This window comes from Oncorhynchus nerka, unplaced genomic scaffold, assembly GCF_034236695.1.
Source record: "Oncorhynchus nerka isolate Pitt River unplaced genomic scaffold, Oner_Uvic_2.0 unplaced_scaffold_1661, whole genome shotgun sequence".
NCBI classification, from domain to species: Eukaryota; Metazoa; Chordata; class Actinopteri; order Salmoniformes; family Salmonidae; genus Oncorhynchus; species Oncorhynchus nerka.
The window spans coordinates 36,346-57,500 of record NW_027039658.1 but is presented as its reverse complement, the minus strand read 5'-3'; the positions used below and the strand labels follow the sequence as shown (position 1 = coordinate 57,500).

At 48.2% G+C, this 21,155-nt stretch overlaps 1 pseudogene; it reads left to right on the top strand.

Moving 5' to 3' along the window:
- Positions 1-21,155, top strand: part of LOC135568165 (poly(rC)-binding protein 4-like) — a 55,888-nt pseudogene that overhangs the window by 22,836 nt on the left and 11,897 nt on the right.

The window sequence follows — 21,155 nt, the reverse complement described above, 5'->3', positions numbered from 1 at the left end:
GATAGAGAGGGAGGGGGGGGTAGAGAGAGAGAGACAGAGGGAGAGAGTGGGGGGTAGAGAGAGAGATAGGGAGAGAAAGGGGGAGAGAGAGAGAGAGAGAGAGAGAGGGGGAGAGAGAGAGAGGGGACAGAGAGAGAGAGAGAGAGAGAGAGAGAGAGGGGGAGAGAGAGAGAGACAGAGACAGAGGAGAGACAGATAGAGAGAGGGGAGAGAAAGAGAGACAGAGACAGAGAGAGAGAGGGGGTAGAGAGAGAGGGGGAGAGAAAGAGAGACATAGAGACAGGGGGTAGAGAGAGATAGAGAGAGGGAGAGAGGGGGGGTAGAGAGAGAGAGAGATGCCAGCCCTTAGAGAAAATTGAGAGCCAGAGAGAGAGGGATAGGGAGAGAGAGACAGAGAGAGAGAGAGGGGGAGAGAGCCAGAGAGACAGACTAGAGGGAGAGAGGGAGGGAGAGAGAGAGAGCCAGAGAGAGAGACAGAGAGGGGGGAGAGAGAGAGAGACAGAGACAGAGGGAGAGGGGGTAGAGAGAGAGGGAGAGATAGAGAGAGAGTGAGACAGAGGAGAGAGATAGAGAGAGAGAGGGGGTAGAGAGAGAGAGAGAGACAGAGGAGGGAGAGAGAGAGAGCCAGAGAGAGAGGGACAGAGAGAGAGAGACAGAGAGAGGGGAGAGAGAGAAGAGATATAGAGAGAGAGAGAGAGAGAGAGACAGAGGAGAGAGAGAGAGCCAGAGAGAGAGAGAGAGAGAGAGACAGAGACAGAGAGAGAGAGAGAGGAGAGAGAGAGAGAGAGAGACAGAGGAGAGAGACAAAGAGAGGGGAGAGAAGAGAGAGACAGCCAGAGAGAGAGGGGGAGAGAAGAGAGAGATCTACTTCACAGAGGAGAGAGCATATGTTTCAGAGAGAAATTGAATTGAAAAATTGAGAGAGAGACAGAGGAGGGAGAGAGAAGGGAGACAGAGAGATGAGAGAGAGCCAGCGAGAGAGAGAGCAGAGGAGAGAGACAGAGAGGGAGAGAAAGAGAGACAGAGACAGAGGAGAGAGACAAAGAGAGGGGGAGAGAAAGAGAAAGAGACAGAGACAGAGGAGAGAGCCAGAGAGAAGGGAGAGAGAGAGAGAGAGACAGAGACAGAGGAGAGAGAGAGAGAGAGACAGAGAGAAGGGAGAGAGAGAGAGGAGAGAGGAGAGAGAAGACAGAGAGAGAGAGAGAGAGAGAGAGACAGAGACAGAGGAGAGAGAGACAGAGAGAAGGGGGAAAGAGAGAGAGAGAGACAGAGAGAAGGGAGAGAGAGAGAGAGAGAGAGAGAGAGAGACAGGGAGAAGGGAGAGACAGAGGATAGATTATTATTTTGGAACATCTGTGAGTGTAATGTTTACTGTTCATTTTTATTGTTTATTTCACTTTTGTATATTATCTACTTCACTTGCTTTGGTCAGAGAAAGTTAACACATGTTTCCCATGCCAATAAAGAAGCCCCTTGAAGACACTGACAGAGACTTGTCACAAGATTAAAGTGATCACTGGGTGAAACCCAAAGCTACTACTTCTGTCACCCAGCCAGCCAAGAGTGTGTGTGCGGTGTGAATGACAGAGCATCGCCCAGTTCTCTGCTAAGGCCCAGCCATTATCACTCACCTCAACCCAGAGTCTCTCAGAGAGCGTTCTGAGTCAGCCCACTGTCACCCCTGTCAGATCACAGCAAAATCATACTCTACTTGAACAGAGCTTTGCTCAATCATGAGAGCATCGAAGCCAAAGGAACTGAGTTATATTAAGAAATGCTATAGATGGAAGGAAAGTAGTGTGGAAACCTACCAGAAAACAATTAGGCAACAACAAATTCAATCCCTTTTAGACAACTTCCTGGACAAAATGTTCCACTGTAGCAGTGAAGGTGTACACTTGGCAGTAGAACATCTAAACAGTATATCTAACCTCTCAGCTTCCCTATCAAAACGTTCCACTGTAATAGTGAAGGTGTACACTTGGCAGTAGAACATCTAAACAGTATATCTAACCTCTCAGCTTCCCTATCAAAAAACGTTCCACTGTAATAGTGAAGGTGTACACTTGGCAGTAGAACATCTTAACAGTATATCTAACCTCTCAGCTTCACTATCAAATATAAAAATGTCAAACACTGAACAACAGTGACAAATGGTTTGATAAGAATTATCCCACCAAAAGAGTCTCTCAAAAAGATTACGCAGTAGAACCCCTGTCAAATAAACAGAGGATATCTAACATCTCAGCTTCACTATCAAATATAAAGTGTTAATGTTAAAGAGAAGGTTGGGGTAACAGTGTTAATTGGTTATGGTAAGACAACAACAATGAAAAATGGTTATGATAGAAGAAGGTTGTACAGTAACAGTGAACATCTAGGGGGAAGGTTGGGGTAACAGTGTTAATGGTTATGGTAGGGAGAGGGAAGGTTGAGAAACCTGTTATCAAACCAAAGGTGTAACAGGGTTATGGTAACAGTAGAACATTAAATGTGGTTAGGTTATGGGGGAACCTTGGGGTAACAGTGTTAAGTGGTTATGGTAGGGAGGGGGAAGGTTGGGGTAACAGTGTTAAGTGGTTATGGTAGGGGGGGGAAGGTTGGGGTAACAGTGTTAATGGTTATGGTAGGGGAGAGGGAAGGTTGGGGTAACAGTGTTAAGTGGTTATGGTAGGGGAGAATGTCAAAACAGAAAACCAAGAAAAAGGTTGAACAACAATGTTAAATGGTTATGGTAGGGGAGAGGGGAAGGTTGGGGTAACAGTGTTAAGTGGTTATGGTAGGGGAGGGGGAGGTTGGGGTAACAGTGTTAAGTGGTTATGGTAGGGAGAGGGAAGGTTGGGGTAACAGTGTTAATTGGTTATGGTAGGGGAGAGGGAAGGTTAGGGTAACAGTGTTAAGTGGTTATGGTAGGGAGAGGGGAAGGTTGGGGTAACAGTGTTAAGTGGTTATGGTAGGGAGGGGGAAGGTTGGGGTAACAGTGTTAAGTGGTTATGGTAGGGAGAGGGGGAAGGTTGGGGTAACAGTGTTAATTGGTTATGGTAGGGGGAGGAAGGTTGGGGTAACAGTGTTAAGTGGTTATGGTAGGGGGAGGGGGAAGGTTGGGGTAACAGTGTTAAGTGGTTATGGTAGGGGGAGGGGAAGGTTGGGGTAACAGTGTTAAGTGGTTATGGTAGGGGGAGGGGAAGGTTGGGGTAACAGTGTTAAGTGGTTATGGTAGGGGAAGGTTGGGGTAACAGTGTTAAGTGGTTATGGTAGGGGAGGGGGAAGGTTGGGGTAACAGTGTTAAGTGGTTATGGGGAGGGGAAGGTTATAGGGGGGAGGGGGAAGGTAACAGTGTTAAGTGGTTATGGTAGGGGGAAAGGTTGGGGTAACAGTGTTAAGTGGTTATGGTAGGGAGAGGGGGAAGGTTGGGGTAACAGTGTTAAGTGGTTATGGTAGGGGGAGAGGGGAAGGTTGGGGTAACAGTGTTAAGTGGTTATGGTAGGGAAGGTTGGGGTAACAGTGTTAATTGGTTATGGTAGGGAGGGGGAAGGTTGGGGTAACAGTGTTAGGGTTATGGGGGTAAACAGTGTTAAGTGGTTATGGTAGGGGGAGGTTGGGGGAACAGTGTTAATTGGTTATGGTAAGAGAAGGTTAGGGGGCAACAGTGTTAATTGGTTATGGTAGGGGGAGAGGGGAAGGTTGGGGTAACAGTGTTAAGTGGTTATGGTAGGGGAGAGGGGAAGGTTGGGGTAACAGTGTTAAGTGGTTATGGTAGGGAGGGGGAAGGTTGGGGTAACAGTGTTAAGTGGTTATGGTAGGGGGAGGTTGGGGTAACAGTGTTAAGTGGTTATGGTAGGGGGGAGGAGGTTGGGGTAACAGTGTTAAGTGGTTATGGTAGGGGGGTTGGGGTAACAGTGTTAAGTGGTTATGGTAGGGGAGGGGAAGGATTGGGGTAACAGTGTTAAGTGGTTATGGTAGGGGAGAGTTCTGTGTTGTGTATTATGTGCCATGTTCTGTGTTCTGTGTTCTGTGCTCTGTGTTCTGTATTATGTGCCGTGTTCTGTGTTCTTGTGCTCTGTGATCTGTGTTCTGTGCTCTGTGCTCTGTGTTCTGTGTTCTGTGTTCTGTGCTCTGTGTTCTGTGTTCTGTATTATGTGTCATGCTCTGTGTTCTGTGTTATGTATTATGTGTCATGTTCTGTGTTCTGTGATCTGTGTTCTGTGCTCTGTGTTCTGTGTTCTGTGCTCTGTGTTCTGTGTTCTGTGCTCTGTGTTCTGTGTTCTGTGCTCTGTATTATGTGTTCTGTGTTCTGTATTATGTGTCATGTTCTGTGTTCTGTGCTCTGTGTTCTGTGTTCTGTGCTCTGTGTTCTGTGCTCTGTATTATGTGTTCTGTGTTCTGTATTATGTGTCATGTTCTGTGTTCTGTATTATGTGTCATGTTCTGTGTTCTGGGGACCCCAGGAAGAAACCCTGCTGCTTTTTGCAACAACTAAAAGGGGATCCTAATGAAATAGCAGAAATACTATAGCAGGGAAGAAGTCACCAAATACCAAAGGGAAGAAGTCACCAAATACCACAGGGAAGAAGTCACCAAATACCACAGGGAAGAAGTCACCAAATACCAAAGGGAAGAAGTCACCAAATACCACAGGGAAGTAGTCATCAAATACCACAGGGAAGAAGTCACCAAATACCACAGGGAAGAAGTCACCAAATACCACAGGGAAGAAGTCACCAAATACCACAGTGAAGAAGTCACCAAATACCACAGGGAAGAAGTCACCAAATACCACAGGGAAGAAGTCACCAAATACCAAAGGGAAGAAGTCACCAAATGGCACAGTGAAGAAGTCACCAAATACCACAGGGAAGAAGTCACCAAATACCAAAGGGAAGAAGTCACCAAATACCAAAGGGAAGAAGTCACCAAATGGCACAGGGAAGAAGTCACCAAATACCACAGTGAAGAAGTCACCAAATACCACAGTGAAGAAGTCACCAAATACCACAGGGAAGAAGTCACCAAATACCACAGGGAAGAAGTCACCAAATACCAAAGGGAAGAAGTCACCAAATGGCACAGTGAAGAAGTCACCAAATACCACAGGGAAGAAGTCACCAAATACCAAAGGGAAGAAGTCACCAAATACCAAAGGGAAGAAGTCACCAAATGGCACAGGGAAGAAGTCACCAAATACCACAGTGAAGAAGTCACCAAATACCACAGTGAAGAAGTCACCAAATACCACAGTGAAGAAGTCACCAAATACCACAGGGAAGAAGTCACCAAATGGCACAGAATAGCAGAAATACCACAGGGAAGAAGTCACCAAATGGCATGTTCTGTGGTATTTCTGTGTTCTGTGTTCTGGGTTCTGTGTTCTGTGTCATGGGTTCTGGGTTCTGTGTTCTGAGCAACCAGGAGGAACCTGATAGATAGGGCTGTTACTACGGTATTTCTATGTTCAGGGTTCTGTGTTCTGTGCTCTGTGTTCTGGGTTCTGGGTTCTGTGTTCTGTGTTCTGAGCAACCAGGAGGAACCTGATAGATAGGGCTGTTACTACGGTATTTCTATGTTCTGTGTTCTGTGTTCTGAGCAACCAGAAGGAACCTGATAGATAGGGCTTTTACTACGGTATTTCTATGTTCTGTGCTCTGTGTTCTGGGTTCTGTGTTCTGTGCTCTGTGTTCTGCGTTCTGGGTTCTGTGTTCTGTGTTCTGAGCAACCAGAAGGAACCTGATAGATAGGGCTGTTACTACGGTATTTCTATGTTCTGGGTTCTGTGCTCTGTGTTCTGTGTTCTGAGCAACCAGAAGGAACCTGATAGATAGGGCTGGTACTACGGTATTTCTATGTTCTGGGTTCTGTGTTCTGTGTTCTATGTTCTGAGCAACCAGGAGGAACCTGATAGATAGGGCTGTTACTACGGTATTTCTATGTTCAGGGTCAGTGTTTCTTCACAGTGTCATAAAGTGTATTTCTTCTTAGTCCAAGTAAAGTGACACAGTGTGGTCATAATGCTTCTGTGACTGTGTCATGAAGTGTATTTCTCTAATGACAGGTTATAATCATGTCATGAGGTGTTATTACCATATAATGACAGGTTATAATCGTGTCATGAGGTGTTATTACCATATAATGACAGGTTATAATCGTGTCATGAGGTGTTATTACCATAAAATGACAGGTTATAATCGTGTCATGACCATATAATGCCATGACCATCCTTACTTCCTGGTACATAAAACCACTTCCTCCTATTAGCGTGAACGGCAGACCGCTGCATCAACTCTACGTTCCTGCATTGGTGTAATCTCGACAGTCAGACCTGCTAGGGTTTCTGCCGCAAAGTGGTTCAAATCCTGATATAGTCTTTAGGAGGCTGGTGAGAACAACGAACACGGACACGCGGACACACACACACACACACACACACCACACACACCACACACACACACACACACACCACACACACACACCACACACCACACACCACACACCACACACCACACACACACACACACACACACACACACACACACCACACACACACACACACACACCACACACACACACACACACACACACACACACACACACACACACACCACACACACACACACACACACACACACACACACACACACACACACACACACACACCACACACACACACACACCACACACACACACACACACACACACACACACACACACACACACACCACACACACACACACACACACACACACACACACACACCCGTTCTCTCTCCCTCAGCAGCATGTCATTGAACCGTTGTCTTTGATGCTGATAGTTGGATTATAATAGTTATATATATATTTTTATAATTGTTATTTCTAAACCTCTCTGAGAGGCTACCAACGTCTCCCCTCTTGAAAAAATAGATTCTATTTTTTTACTCAATGGCACTACATCTGGCGAAGAAAACCATAATGGCGACAGTGGAAGTTGATTTTATTTTTACTGAAACATTTTTTGTTCTTCCTCCTTTCAGATGTACGCTGTACAGAACCAATATGGCATTCCACATTCAGAGGTATGTACTGTCATCACGCTGGGAAATATGCTGAAATTAGTCAATTCACTCTAAAAGGTTTTCCTAGTCAAGGTTCATTCTAAACTCTAAAAGGTTTTCCTAGTCAAGGTTCATTCTGAACTCTAAAAGGTTTTCCTAGTCAAGGTTCATTCTGAACTCTAAAGGTTTTCAGTCGAGGTTCATTCTGAACTCTAAAAGGTTTTCCTAGTCAAGGTTCATTCTGAACTCTAATAAAAGGTTTTCCTAGTCAAGGTTCATTCTGAACTCTAAAAGGTTTTCCTAGTCAAGGTTCATTCCTAGTCAAGAAACTCTAAAAGGTTTTCTAGTCAAGGTTCATTCTGAACTCTAAAAGGTTTTCCTAGTCAAGGTTCATTCTGAACTCTAAAAGGTTTTCCTAGTCAAGGTTCATTCTGAACTCTAAAAGGTTTTCCTAGTCAAGGTTCATTCTGTATCGTATTCATGACTGCTGTGTGTTATTTCTTCCTTTTTTACCCAAATCATCTGTCTCTGTGCCCATCTGTCTGTCTGTCTGTCTGTCTGTCTGTCTGTCTGTCTGTCTGTCTGTCTGTCTGTCTGTCTGTCTGTCTGTCTGTCTGTCTGTCTGTCTGTCTGTCTGTCTGACTGGCTGTAAAACCTACCCCATCTGTCCTCTTGTCTCTCTCTCCGCCCGCCCCCCCACCCATCTGTCTGTCTGTCTGTCTGTCTGTCTGTCTGTCTGTCTGTCTGACTGTTTGTCTGACTGTAAAACCTACCCCATCTGTCCTCTTGTCTCTCTCTCCGCCCCGCCCGCCTCGCCCATCTGTCTGTCTGTCTGTCTGTCATCTGTCTGTCTGTCTGTCTGTCTGTCTGTCTGTCTGTCTGTCTGTCTGTCTGTCTGACTGTTTGTCTGACTGTAAAACCTACCCCATCTGTCCTCTTGTCTCTCTCTCTGCCCGCCCGCCCCGCCCATCTCTCTGTCTGTCTGTCTGTCTGTCTGTCTGTCTGTCTGTCTGTCTGTCTGTCTGTCTGTCTGTCTGTCTGTCTGTCTGTCTGTCTGTCTGTCTGTCTGTCTGTCTGTCTGTCTGTTTGTCTGACTGTTTGTCTGACTGTAAAATCCCCATCTGTCCTCTTGTCTCTCTTCCGCCCCCGCCTGTCTGTCTCCCTCCTGTCTGTGATTCAGTTGGCCAAGCTTCACCAGTTGTCGATGCAACAGCAAGGCCTGGCCGCCCAGATGAGCCAGCAGCAAGGCCTGGCCGCCCAGATGAGCCAGCAGCAGGCCTGGCCGCCCAGATGAGCCAGCAGCAAGCCAACTCTGTCATGCCTGGTACGTAGGGGGAAGGGGGGGTGCTATCCTGCTCTTCGTCAGATCATCTCCATTCAGACATGCCTCATCATAATATACAAATGTACTGATGATTCATGAACGTGTGAATCAGTCAGTCAGCACTGTGGAAGCACAACAAAGATCTATTGAAATGAATAGTTGTGTAGTCTGCTGTCTCAACAGAAGGCTAAACCAGTAGCTTGTTGTGTAGTCTGCTGGCTCAACAGAAGGCTAACCCGTAGCTTGTTGTGTAGTCTGCTGGCTCAACAGAAGGCTACAGTAGCTTGTTGTGTAGTCTGCTGGCTCAACAGAAGGCTAAACCAGTAGCTTGTTGTGTAGTCTGCTGTCTCAACAGAAGGCTAAACCAGTAGCTTGTTGTGTAGTCTGCTGGCTCAACATAAGGCTACAGTAGCTTGTTGTGTAGTCTGCTGACTCAGACTTTAAATTCATAATGGGGTTTATTTGCGTGCTTTAAATGCATTATTGCAATTCTTCACAAGCTTTCAAATGCATAATAGGAACACAATGATAGCTTATTCTGTCTGCTGATAAAGCAGGGTTAGAGAGAAAAGGAGAGAGGAGAGGAGAGATGCAGAGGAAATAATCATGAGAGGAGACATAATGAGAGAAAAGGAGGGGAGATGGAGAGAGAGAAGAGGAGAGGAGGCAGAGGGAGATGGAGAGATACAGAGAAGAAAAGAGGAGAGGAGGCAGAGGGAGATGGAGGGATACAGAGAAGAGAGAGAAGAAAGAGGAGAGGAGGCAGAGGGAGATGGAGGGATACAGAGAAGAGAAGAGGAGAGCAGGCAGAGGGAGATGGAGAGATACAGAGAAGAGAAGAGGAGAGGAGGCAGAGGGAGATGGAGAGATACAGAGAAGAGGAGGCAGAGGGAGATGGAGAGATACAGAGGAGAGAGAGAAGAGGAGGCAGAGGGAGATGGAGAGATACAGAGAAGAGAAGAGGAGAGGAGGCAGAGGGAGATGGAGAGATACAGAGGAGAGAGAGAAGAGGAGGCAGAGGGAGATGGAGAGATACAGAGGAGAGAGAGAAGAGGAGAAGAAAGAAGGCAGAGGGAGATGGAGAGATACAGAGAAGAGAAGAGGAGAGGAGGCAGAGGGAGATGGAGGGATACAGAGGAGAGAGAGAAGAGGAGAGGAGAGGAGGCAGAGGGAGATGGAGAGATACAGAGGAGAGGGAGAAGAGGAGAAGAAAGAAGGCAGAGGGAGATGGAGGGATACAGAGGAGAGAGAAGAGGAGAGGAGAGGAGGCAGAGGGAGATGGAGGGATACAGAGGAGAGAGAGAAGAGGAGAGGAGAGGAGGCAGAGGGAGATGGAGAGATACAGAGAAGAGAAGAGGAGGCAGAGGGAGATGGAGAGATACAGAGAAGAGAGAGAAGAAAGAGGAGAGGGAGGCAGAGGGAGATGGAGATACAGAGAAGAGAGAGAAGAGGAGGCAGAGGGAGATGGAGAGATACAGAGAGCGAAGAGGAGAGGAGGCAGAGGGGAGATGGAGAGATACAGAGAAGAGGAGAGGAGGCAGAGGGAGATGGAGGGATACAGAGAAGAAAGAGGAGAGGAGGCAGAGGGAGATGGAGGATACAGAGAAGAAAGAGAGAGGAGGCAGAGGGAGATGGAGAGATACAGAGAAGAAAGAGGAGAGGAGGCAGAGGGAGATGGAGGGATACAGAGAAGAAAGAGGAGAGGGAGGCAGAGGGAGATGGAGGGATACAGAGAAGAAAGAGGAGAGGAGGCAGAGGGAGATGGAGGGATACAGAGAAGAAAGAGGAGAGGAGGCAGAGGGAGATGGAGGGATACAGAGAAGAAAGAGGAGAGGAGGCAGAGGAGATGGAGGGATACAGAGAAGAAAGAGGAGAGGAGGCAGAGGGAGATGGAGAGATACAGAGAAGAAAGAGGAGAGGAGGCAGAGGGAGATGGAGGGATACAGAGAAGAGAGAGACGAAAGAGGAGAGGAGGCAGAGGGAGATGGAGAGATACAGAGGAGAGAGAAGAGGAGAGGAGGCAGAGATGGAAAGGAGAGAAAGAGGAGAGAGAGATGGAGAGGAAGCGGAGAGAAAGAAAGAGGAGAGGAGGCAGAGATGGAGAGGAGAGAAAGAGGAGAGAGAGATGGAGAGGAGAGAAAGAAAGAGGACAGGAGAGAGTATTCTCACTGTGTTATGGATGGGGGGGTTATATTAAATTGTAGATCAAAAGTTCACCAGTCATGGCAATGTTATAGTCTATTAAGAAACACTGTTTAGAAAGCTAAGCTCTACATCCCGTCCTTGCTGAGTTGAGAGAGAAGAAACAGAAGAGGAGAGACAGTAGAGACAGGAGAGTAGAGACAGGAGAGTAGAGACCGGAGAGTAGAGACAGGAGAGTAGAGTAGAGAGAGTAGAGTAGAGACAGGAGAGTAGAGACAGTAGAGTAGAGACAGGAGAGTAGAGACAGGAGAGTCGAGAAAGGAGAGTAGAGACAGTAGAGTAGAGACCGGAGAGTAGAGACGGGAGAGTAGCGACAGTAGAGTAGAGACAGGAGAGTAGAGACGGGAGAGTAGAGACAGGAGAGTAGAGACAGGAGAGTAGAGACAGTAGAGTAGAGACAGTAGAGTAGAGACAGGAGAGTAGAGACCGGAGAGTAGAGACAGGAGAGACGGTAGAGTAGAGACAGGAGAGTAGAGACAGGAGAGACGGTAGAGTAGAGACAGGAGAGACGGTAGAGTAGAGACAGGAGAGTAGAGACAGTAGAGTAGCGACAGTAGAGTAGAGACAGGAGATTAGAGACATGAGAGACGGTAGAGTAGAGACAGGAGAGTAGAGAGGGGAGAGTAGAGACAGGAGAGTAGAGACACTAGAGTAGAGACAGTAGAGTAGAGACAGGAGAGTAGAGACAGGAGAGTAGAGACCGGAGAGTAGAGACAGGAGAGACGGTAGAGTAGAGACAGGAGAGTAGAGACAGTAGAGTAGCGACAGTAGAGTAGAGACAGGAGAGAGTAGAGACAGGAGAGTAGAGACAGGAGAGTAGAGACAGTAGAGTAGAGAGACAGGAGAGTAGAGACAGGAGAGTAGAGACAGGAGAGTAGAGACAGTAGAGTAGCGACAGTAGAGTAGAGACAGGAGAGTAGAGACAGGAGTAGAGACAGTAGAGTAGAGACAGTAGAGTAGAGACAGGAGAGTAGAGACAGGAGAGACGGTAGAGTAGAGACGGGAGAGTAGAGACGGAGAGTAGAGACCGGAGAGTAGAGACAGGAGAGTAGAGACAGGAGAGTAGAGACAGGAGAGTAGAGACAGGAGAGACGAGTAGAGACAGGAGAGTAGAGACAGGAGAGTAGAGACAGTAGAGTAGAGACAGTAGAGTAGAGACAGGAGAGTAGAGAGAGTAGAGTAGAGAGAGTAGAGACCGTAGAGACAGGAGAGTAGAGACAGGAGAGTAGAGACCGGAGAGTAGAGACAGGAGAGTAGAGTAGAGAGAGAGTAGAGTAAGTAGCGACAGTAGAGTAGAGACAGGAGAGTAGAGACAGGAGAGTCGACAGGTAGAGTAGAGAGAGTAGAGACAGTAGAGTAGAGACCGGAGAGTAGAGACGGAGAGTAGAGACAGGAGAGTAGAGACAGGAGACGGTAGAGTAGAGACGGAGAGTAGAGACAGGAGAGTAGAGACAGTAGAGAAAGAGACAGTAGAGTAGAGACAGGAGAGAGAGACAGAGGAGAGTAGAGACAGGAGAGAGTAGAGACAGGAGAGAGACAGGGAGAGTAGAGACAGGAGAGACAGTAGAGACGGAGAGTAGAGACAGAGAGAGAGTAGAGACAGTAGAGTAGAGACAGGAGAGACAGGAGAGACAGGGAGAGAGAGACAGTAGAGAGACAGTAGAGTAGAGACAGGAGAGTAGAGACAGGAGAGAGACAGGAGAGTAAGAGACAGGAGAGTAGAGACAGGAGAGAGAGTAGAGACAGGAGAGTAGAGACAGAGAGTAGAGACAGGAGAGTAGAGACAGGGAGTAGAGACAGGAGAGACGGTAGAGCAGAGACAGGAGAGTAGAGACAGTAGAGTAGAGACAGTAGAGTAGAGACAGGAGATTAGAGACATGAGAGACGAGTAGAGTAGAGACAGGAGAGTAGAGACAGGGAGAGTAGAGACAGGAGAGTAGAGACAGTAGAGAAGAGACAGTAGAGTAGAGACAGGAGAGTAGAGACAGAGAGAGAGTAGAGACAGGAGAGACCGGAGAGTAGAGACAGGAGAGTAGAGACAGTAGAGTAGAGACAGGAGAGTAGAGACAGGAGAGTAGAGACAGGAGAGTAGAGACAGTAGAGTAGAGACAGTAGAGTAGAGACAGGAGAGTAGAGAGGAGAGACAGTAGAGTAGAGACAGGAGAGTAAAGACAGGAGAGTAGAGACAGGAGAGTAGAGACAGTAAGAGTAGAGACAGGAGAGTAGAGACAGGAGAGTAGAGACAGAGGGAGAGTAGAGACCGGAGAGTAGAGACAGGAGAGACAGGAGAGAGAGTAAAGAGAGTAGAGACGGAGAGTAGAGACAGGAGAGAGTAGAGACAGGAGAGAGACAGGGAGAGACATGAGAGTAGAGACAGGAGAGTAGAGACAGGAGAGTAGAGACAGGAGAGTAGAGAGGGGGTAGAGTAGAGACAGGAGAGTAGAGACGGAGAGTAGAGACAGGAGAGTAGAGACAGTAGAGTAGCGACAGTAGAGTAGAGACAGGAGAGTAGAGACGGGAGAGTAGAGACGGGAGAGTAGAGACGGGAGAGTAGAGACAGGAGAGTAGAGACAGGAGAGTAGAGACAGTAGAGTAGCGACAGTAGAGTAGAGACAGGAGAGTAGAGACTGTAGAGTAGAGACAGGAGAGTAGAGACAGGAGAGTAGAGACAGGAGAGTAGAGACAGGAGAGAGAGACAGATGGAGAGTAGAGACAGGAGAAGTAGAGACAGTAGGGGGAGAGTAGAGACAGGAGAGAGTGAGAGTAGAGACAGGAAAGTAGAGAGTAGAGACAGTAGAGTAGAGACAGGAGAGTAGAGACAGGAGAGACGGTAGAGTAGAGACGGGAGAGTAGAGACGGGAGAGTAGAGATGGGAGAGTAGAGACAGGAGAGTAGAGACAGGAGAGTAGAGACAGGAGAGTAGAGACAGGAGAGTAGAGACCAGAGAGTAGAGACAGGAGAGTAGAGACGGGAGAGTAGAGACGTGAGAGTAGAGACAGGAAAGTAGAGACATGAGAGATGGTAGAGTAGAGACAGGAGAGTAGAGACAGGAGAGTAGAGACAGGAGAGTAGAGACAGGAGAGTAGAGACGGGAGAGTAGAGACATAGAAGAGGAGAGAGTAGAGACAGTAGAGTAGAGACAGGAGAGTAGAGACAGGAGAGTAGAGACGGGAGAGTAGAGACGGGAGAGTAGAGACGGGAGAGTAGAGACAGGAGAGTAGAGACATGAGAGTAGAGACAGGAGAGTAGAGACAGGAGAGTAGAGACCAGGAGTAGAGACAGGAGAGTAGGGGAGAGTAGAGAGACAGGAGAGTAGAGACGGGAGAGTAGAGACAGGAGAGTAGAGACAGTAGAGTAGAGACAGAGAGTAGAGACAGGAGAGTAGAGACAGGAGAGTAGAGACGGGAGAGTAGAGACAGGAGACAGAGAGTAGAGACAGGAGAGTAGAGACAGGAGAGTAGAGACAGGAGAGACGGTAGAGTAGAGACAGGAGAGTAGAGACAGTAGAGTAGAGACAGGAGAGTAGAGACAGGAGAGTAGAGACAGGAGAGTAGAGACAGTAGAGTAGCGACAGTAGAGTAGAGACAGGAGAGTAGAGACAGTAGAGTAGCGACAGTAGAGTAGAGACAGTAGAGTAGAGACAGTAGAGTAGAGACAGGAGAGTAGAGACAGGAGAGAGACAGGAGAGACGGTAGAGTAGAGACGGGAGAGTAGAGACAGGAGAGTAGAGACGGGAGAGTAGAGACAGGAGGAGACAGGAGAGTAGAGACCGAGAGTAGAGACAGGAGAGTAGAGACAGTAGAGTAGAGACCAGAGAGTAGAGACAGGAGAGTAGAGACAGGAGAGTAGAGACAGAGAGACGGTAGAGTAGAGACGGGAGAGTAGAGACCAGGAGAGTAGAGACAGTAGAGTAGCGACAGTAGAGTAGAGACAGGAGAGTAGAGACGGGAGAGTAGAGACGGGAGAGTAGAGACGGGAGAGTAGAGACAGGAGAGTAGAGACAGGAGAGTAGAGACAGGAGAGTAGAGACCAGAGAGTAGAGACAGGAGAGTAGAGACAGGAGAGTAGAGACGGGAGAGTAGAGACGGGAGAGTAGAGACGTGAGAGTAGAGACAGGAAAGTAGAGACATGAGAGATGGTAGAGTAGAGACAGGAGAGTAGAGACAGGAGAGTAGAGACCGGAGAGTAGAGACGGGAGAGTAGAGACGGGAGAGTAGAGACAGGAGAGTAGAGACAGGAGAGTAGAGACAGGAGAGTAGAGCCGGGAGAGTAGAGACAGTAGAGTAGAGACCGTAGAGTAGAGACAGTAGAGTAGAGACAGGAGAGTAGAGACAGGAAAGTAGACACATGAGAGACGGTAGAGTAGAGACAGTAGAGTAGAGACGGGAGAGTAGAGACGGGAGAGTAGAGACAGGAGAGTAGAGACAGGAGAGTAGAGATGGGAGAGTAGAGACAGGAGAGTAGAGACAGGAGAGTAGAGACCGAGAGTAGAGACGGGAGAGTAGAGACGGAGAGTAGAGACAGGAGAGTAGAGAGAGGAAAGTAGAGACAGGAGAGACGGTAGAGTAGAGACAGTAGAGTAGAGATGGGAGAGTAGAGACAGGAGAGTAGAGACAGGAGAGTAGAGACAGGAGATTAGAGACATGAGAGACGGTAGAGTAGAGACAGTAGAGTAGAGACAGGAGAGTAGAGACCGAGAGTAGAGACAGGAGAGTAGAGACAGGAGAGTAGAGACGGGAGAGTAAAGACAGGAGAGTAGAGACAGGAGAGTAGAGACAGGAGAATAGAGACAGGAGAGTAGAGACAGGACAGTAGAGACAGGAAAGTAGAGACAGTAGAGTAGAGACAGGAGAGTAGAGACGGAGAGTAGAGATGGGAGAGTAGAGACGGGAGAGTAGAGACAGGAGAGTACAGACAGGAGAGATGGTAGAGTAGAGACAGGAGAGTAGAGACCGGAGAGTAGAGACCGGAGAGTAGAGACAGGAGAGTAGAGACAGGAGAGTAGAGACGGGAGAGTAGAGACAGGACAGTAGAGACAGGAAAGTAGAGACAGTAGAGTAGAGACAGGAGAGTAGAGACAGGAGAGTAGAGACAGGAAAGTAGGTACAGGAGAGACGGTAGAGTAGAGACAGGAGAGTAGAGACAGGACAGTAGAGACAGGGAAGTAGAGACAGTAGAGTAGAGACAGGAGAGTAGAGACAGGAGAGTAGAGACAGGAGAGTAGAGACCGGAGAGTAGAGACGGTAGAGTAGAGACAGGAGAGTAGAGACTGGAGAGTAGAGACCCGGAGAGTAGAGACAGTAGAGTAGAGACAGGAGAGTAGAGACCAGAGAGTAGAGACAGGACAGTAGAATGAACGTCAGGTGATGGTGTCCTTCAGAGAGGTGATGGTGTCCTTCAGAGAGGTGATGGTGTCCTTCAGAGAGGTGATGATATCCTTCAGAGAGGTGATGATATCCTTCAGAGAGGTGATGATGTCCTTCAGAGAGGTGATGGTGTCCTTCAGAGAGGTGATGGTATCCTTCAGAGAGGTGATGGTGTCCTTCAGAGAGGTTATGTGGTGTCCTTCAGAGAGGTGATGGTGTCCTTCAGAGAGGTGATGGTGTCCTTCAGAGAGGTGATGGTGTCCTTCAGAGAGGTGATGGTGTCCTTCAGAGAGGTGATGGTATCCTTCAGAGAGGTGATGTTGTCCTTCAGAGAGGTGATGGTATCCTTCAGAGAGGTGATGGTGTCCTTCAGAGAGGTGATGGTGTCCTTCAGAGAGGTGATGGTGTCCTTCAGAGAGGTGATGATATCCGTCAGAGGGGTGATGATATCCTTCAGAGAGGTGATGGTGTCCTTCAGAGAGGTGATGGTGTCCTTCAGAGAGGTGATGGTGTCCTTCAGAGAGGTGATGATATCCTTCAGAGAGGTGATGGTGTCCTTCAGAGAGGTGATGGTGTCCTTCAGAGAGGTGATGATATCCTTCAGAGAGGTGATGATATCCATCAGAGAGGTGATGATATCCTTCAGAGAGGTGATGGTGTCCTTCAGAGAGGTGATGGTGTCCTTCAGAGAGGTGATGGTGTCCTTCAGAGAGGTGATGGTGTCCTTCAGAGAGGTGATGGTTTCCTTCAGAGAGGTGATGGTGTCCTTCAGAGAGGTGATGGTGTCCTTCAGAGAGGTGATGGTGTCCTTAAGAGAGGTTATGGTGTCCAACAGCAGAAAGATCACCAGGACATGAAGCGTATAGCGTTTGTGAGGTATTATAATTTTGTGTTTTTTTTTTTTACTCTGTGACTGCTCATGTTATAATTGGGGTTTTACTGTGAAATGCATATGTAACGGATGTGAAACGGCTAGCTTAGTTAGCGGTGGTACGCGCTAAATAGCGTTTCAATCGGTGACGTCACTTGCTCTGAGACCTTGAAGTAGTAGTTCCCCTTGGTAACGATGCTTCGTGGGTGACTGTTGTTGATGTGTGCAGAGGGTCCCTGGTTCGCGCCCGGGTATGGGCGAGGGGACGGTCTAAAGTTATACTGTTACACATCATGTTTTCCTGTGTGATTCCCCAAGAGTTTACCTCTCTTTTCTCCCAGCAGGAATGGAGTCCAATTCCCAGACAACATCTCAGGAACTGCTCATTCCTAATGACGTAAGTACAGCTAGCAATACTTTGTCTGCTACGTAGGAAATATTGCCACATAACAATCCTGAACAATATTATTCAGTCAGACACCCGCCTACTACTCATTCCAGAGCTGTCCTCTGTTCTCTGATTCATTCCAATATTGCCTCTAAACCCAACGGGCAAAACTGGGCTTGGAGTGTTGAAATGACTTCGTACTGATGTCACCTCTCTCTTTCTCTCTCTCTCTCTCTCTCTCTCTCTCTCTCTCTCTCTCTCTCGTTATCTCTCTGTCTCTCTCTTGCCCTCCCTCCCTCCTTCTTTCATGGCTCTCTGTCCATATGTCTGTTCTATGAGTTAGAACTACATCCACTCATGTTGTTTGTCAAATTGAAAGGCTCTGGGCTGTCAAAACAGAACAGTAAATAAAGCAACCAAATGGCTTTCAACTGAGCCCTCTTTCCACACAATAAAGTACAGCTCACCCCAGCCCAGGACAGCCTTCCCCTGTTCAGCCCAGCCCAGGACAGCCTTCCCCTGTTCAGCCCAGCCCAGGACAGCCCTCCCCTGTTCAGCCCAGCCCAGGACAGCCCTCCCCTGTTCAGCCCAGCCCAGGACAGCCCTCCCCTGTTCAGCCCAGCCCAGGACAGCCTTCCCCTGTTTAGTCCAGCCCAGGACAGCCCTCCCCTGCCTAGCCCAGCCTAGGCTTCACTACCCAATTCCCTCCACAGCCCCCCAGCTCAGCCCTTTCCCAGTCCCTGCCCATCCCCAGCCCCTCTCCAGCCCCTCCCCTGCCCCTCCCCAGCCCAACTCAGCATGGCCCAGCCCCTCCCCTGCCCCTCCCCAGCCCAACTCAGCATGGCCCAGCCCCTCCCCTGCCCCTCTCCAGCCCAACTCAGCATGGCCCAGCATAGACCCAGCATAGACTCTAGAGGTGGGGGAAGTAGCAGGACATAGTGTGGGGGAGGGGGGGGGACACATACTTTAGACATGAGACAGAGCCAGAGCATGGGGCTTCCCAAACAAATTCCACCAGCCACTGATATCACCACCCAACACTCCTGGAGAAGTGCCCTGATATGCTGGCCTTTGTTATTTCTGTCCCTAGATGTCAGAAGGAAGGACTGCATGGTTCTGAAGTTTACCCTAGTCATCCATCCTACATAGCTGCCAGGGCAGGGAGGATGAGGATGAACGTCAGGACAGGGAGGATGAGGATAAACGTCAGGACAGGATGAACGTCAGGACAGGATGAACGTCAGGGCAGAATAAACGTCAGGGAAGGATGAACATCAGGACAGGGAGGATGAGGATAAACGTCAGGGCAGGATGAACGTCAGGACAGGATGAACGTCAGGGCAGGATAAATGTCAGGGCAGGATAAACGTCAGGACAGGATGAACGTCAGGGCAGGACGAACGTCAGGACAGGATGAACGTCAGGGCAGGATAAATGTCAGGGCAGGATAAACGTCAGGACAGGATGAACGTCAGGGCAGGACGAACGTCAGGACAGGATGAACGTCAGGACAGGATAAACGTCAGGACAGGATGAACGTCAGGACAGGATAAATGTCAGGGCAGGATGAACGTCAGGACAGGATGAACGTCAGGGCAGGACGAACGTCAGGGCAGGATGAACATCAGGGCAGGATAAACGTCAGGGCAGGACGAACGTCAGGGCAGGATGAACATCAGGGCAGGATAAACATCAAGGCAGGATAAACGTCAGGGCAGGACGAACGTCAGGGCAGGGAAGATGAGGATGAACGTCTATCTAAAATGAAAGGAGGGGTGTGGATTTTAGGTCTGTGTTTCAAGTCATTGTAATTGAGACTCTGCATATATATATAATAATAATATATAATATATAGACAAGGAGACAGGATGAACGTCAGGACAGACAAGGAGACAGCGTTACTTTTTGTCCCACGTTGTTAATAATCGTCTGTGTCTGAAAATGTTTCTAGTTATCAAATCCTTGCTTTCGGCCGTCCTTGTTTCCTCAATTCCTCTCAAAGCTCATTGTAGGTCGTAAGTCAGAGGAAGGGACCTTGGATCCTCTCCTCCAATAGGCTTTGAGAGAAAAACGAAAGAACAGAAGAAGGATTTGAGGGATGGTAACGCAGCCATTGTTTGGCATTCTGTCATTGTGTTTCCGTGGACTTCTATTACAGATTCAATGTTCTAACGTGTGTCAAAACCTTGATGGATAAAGTTTCTAATCGTGTTCTATAAGGTCGCAAACTCAATGTCTCTCCACCAAACCCCCTTTCTATCAGAAGGAGAACAATATGAATAGGAATAAGGTAGAGAGGGAATGAGAGAGGGAACGAGGAGAAAGAGAGAGAGTGGGAAAGATTGGGGAGTGAGAGAGAGAGAGAGAGAGACAGAGAGAGAGAGACAGAGAGAGAGAGAGAGAGAGAGAGAGAGAGAGAGAGAGAGAGAGAGAGACAGAGAGAGAGAGACAGAGAGAGAGAGAGAGAGAGAGAGAGAGACTGGAGCACAGAGGCATTGAGACAATAAGCCCGACAGGCACGCGCTGCTGAGAATGTCCTAAAGGCCTGGAGGGGCTTTATTTTTTGGGGGGGCTGTGCGTGTGTGTGTGCGTGTGTGTGTGTGTCCACCATCTCCACATCATAAGCCGTTTCACATTACAAGTGCAGCAGGGAATCCGCCCAAAATAACCTCGTTTTTTTCCACCTATATTAACATCAGGATGAGATCAACTGAGTCCTGTGCTATACGGTAATATGGGGACAGGTTGGGAGCTAACAGTCACACAGACAGAGTGGTTTTGACCTGGTACTTGTCTGTGGGCACTAGCTTAGTCCCCCAAATAATCAGCAGGCCATTAATAGACCACAGTGGGGGAAAGGAGGGGAGAGAGGAGAGGAGGGAGGGAGGGAGGCAGAGGGAGAGAGGGAAGGAGGATGGGAGAGAGAGGAGAGGAGGGAGGGAGGCAGAGGGGGGGAAGGAGGATGGGAGAAGGACGGAGGGAGGGAGAGAGGAGCGGCGAGAAGATAGCGAGTGAGGAGACAACAAAAGGAGATGAAAAGGAGGTCTGTCCTTTAGCTCAGCATGCCGACCTGCCAACACATCCATGTTGGTGTCACTTCATCACTGTCCAGGCCTCAGACATGACAGGGAGTCTTGCATCCCAAATGGAACCCTATTCCCTATATAGTGCACTACTTTAGACCAGAGCCCTATGGAACCCTATTCCCTACATAGTGCACTACTTTAGACCAGAGCCCTATGGAACCCTATTCCCTATATAGTAAACTACTTTAGACCAGAGCCCTATGGAACCCTATTCCCTACATAGTACACTACTTTTGATCAGAGCCCTATGAGTCCTGGTAAAAAGTAGTGAACTACATAGGGAATAGGGTGTCATTTGAGACACAGAGACATAGGGCTCTCTCTAGATCAGGGGCCTCACTCCTGACATCAGGGCCCCCTCTCTCTACAAAGGCCCTCTGCCCTGACACTGACGCTGTACGGGGCTTCCTCTCAGACCTGGGTTCAAATAACCTTTTTGAAATCTTTTTTTTTTGTTATTTCAAATAGTGAAATATCTGGGCTTGACTGGCACCAATGAGAACAATAGAGTAGTTGCAAATGTTGCAAAAACCTCTCACGCACCTGGCAGCTGGCACTCTAATTAGACTAGATCACTCCGGTTAGACTAGATCACTCCGGTTATATTAGATCACTCCGGTTAGACTAGATCACTCCGGTTAGATGAGATCACTCCGGTTAGACTAGATCACTCCGGTTAGACTAGATCACTCCGGTTAGACTAGATCACTCCGGTTAGACTATTTTTTTTTCCTCACCTTGATTTAACCAGGTAGGCTAGTTGAGAACAAGTTCTCATTTACAACTGCGACTTGGCCAAGATAAAGCCAAGCAGCGCGACAAAAACAACAAGAACCGAGTTACACATAAACAAACGTACAGTCAATAACAAAAATAAATAAATAGAAAAAA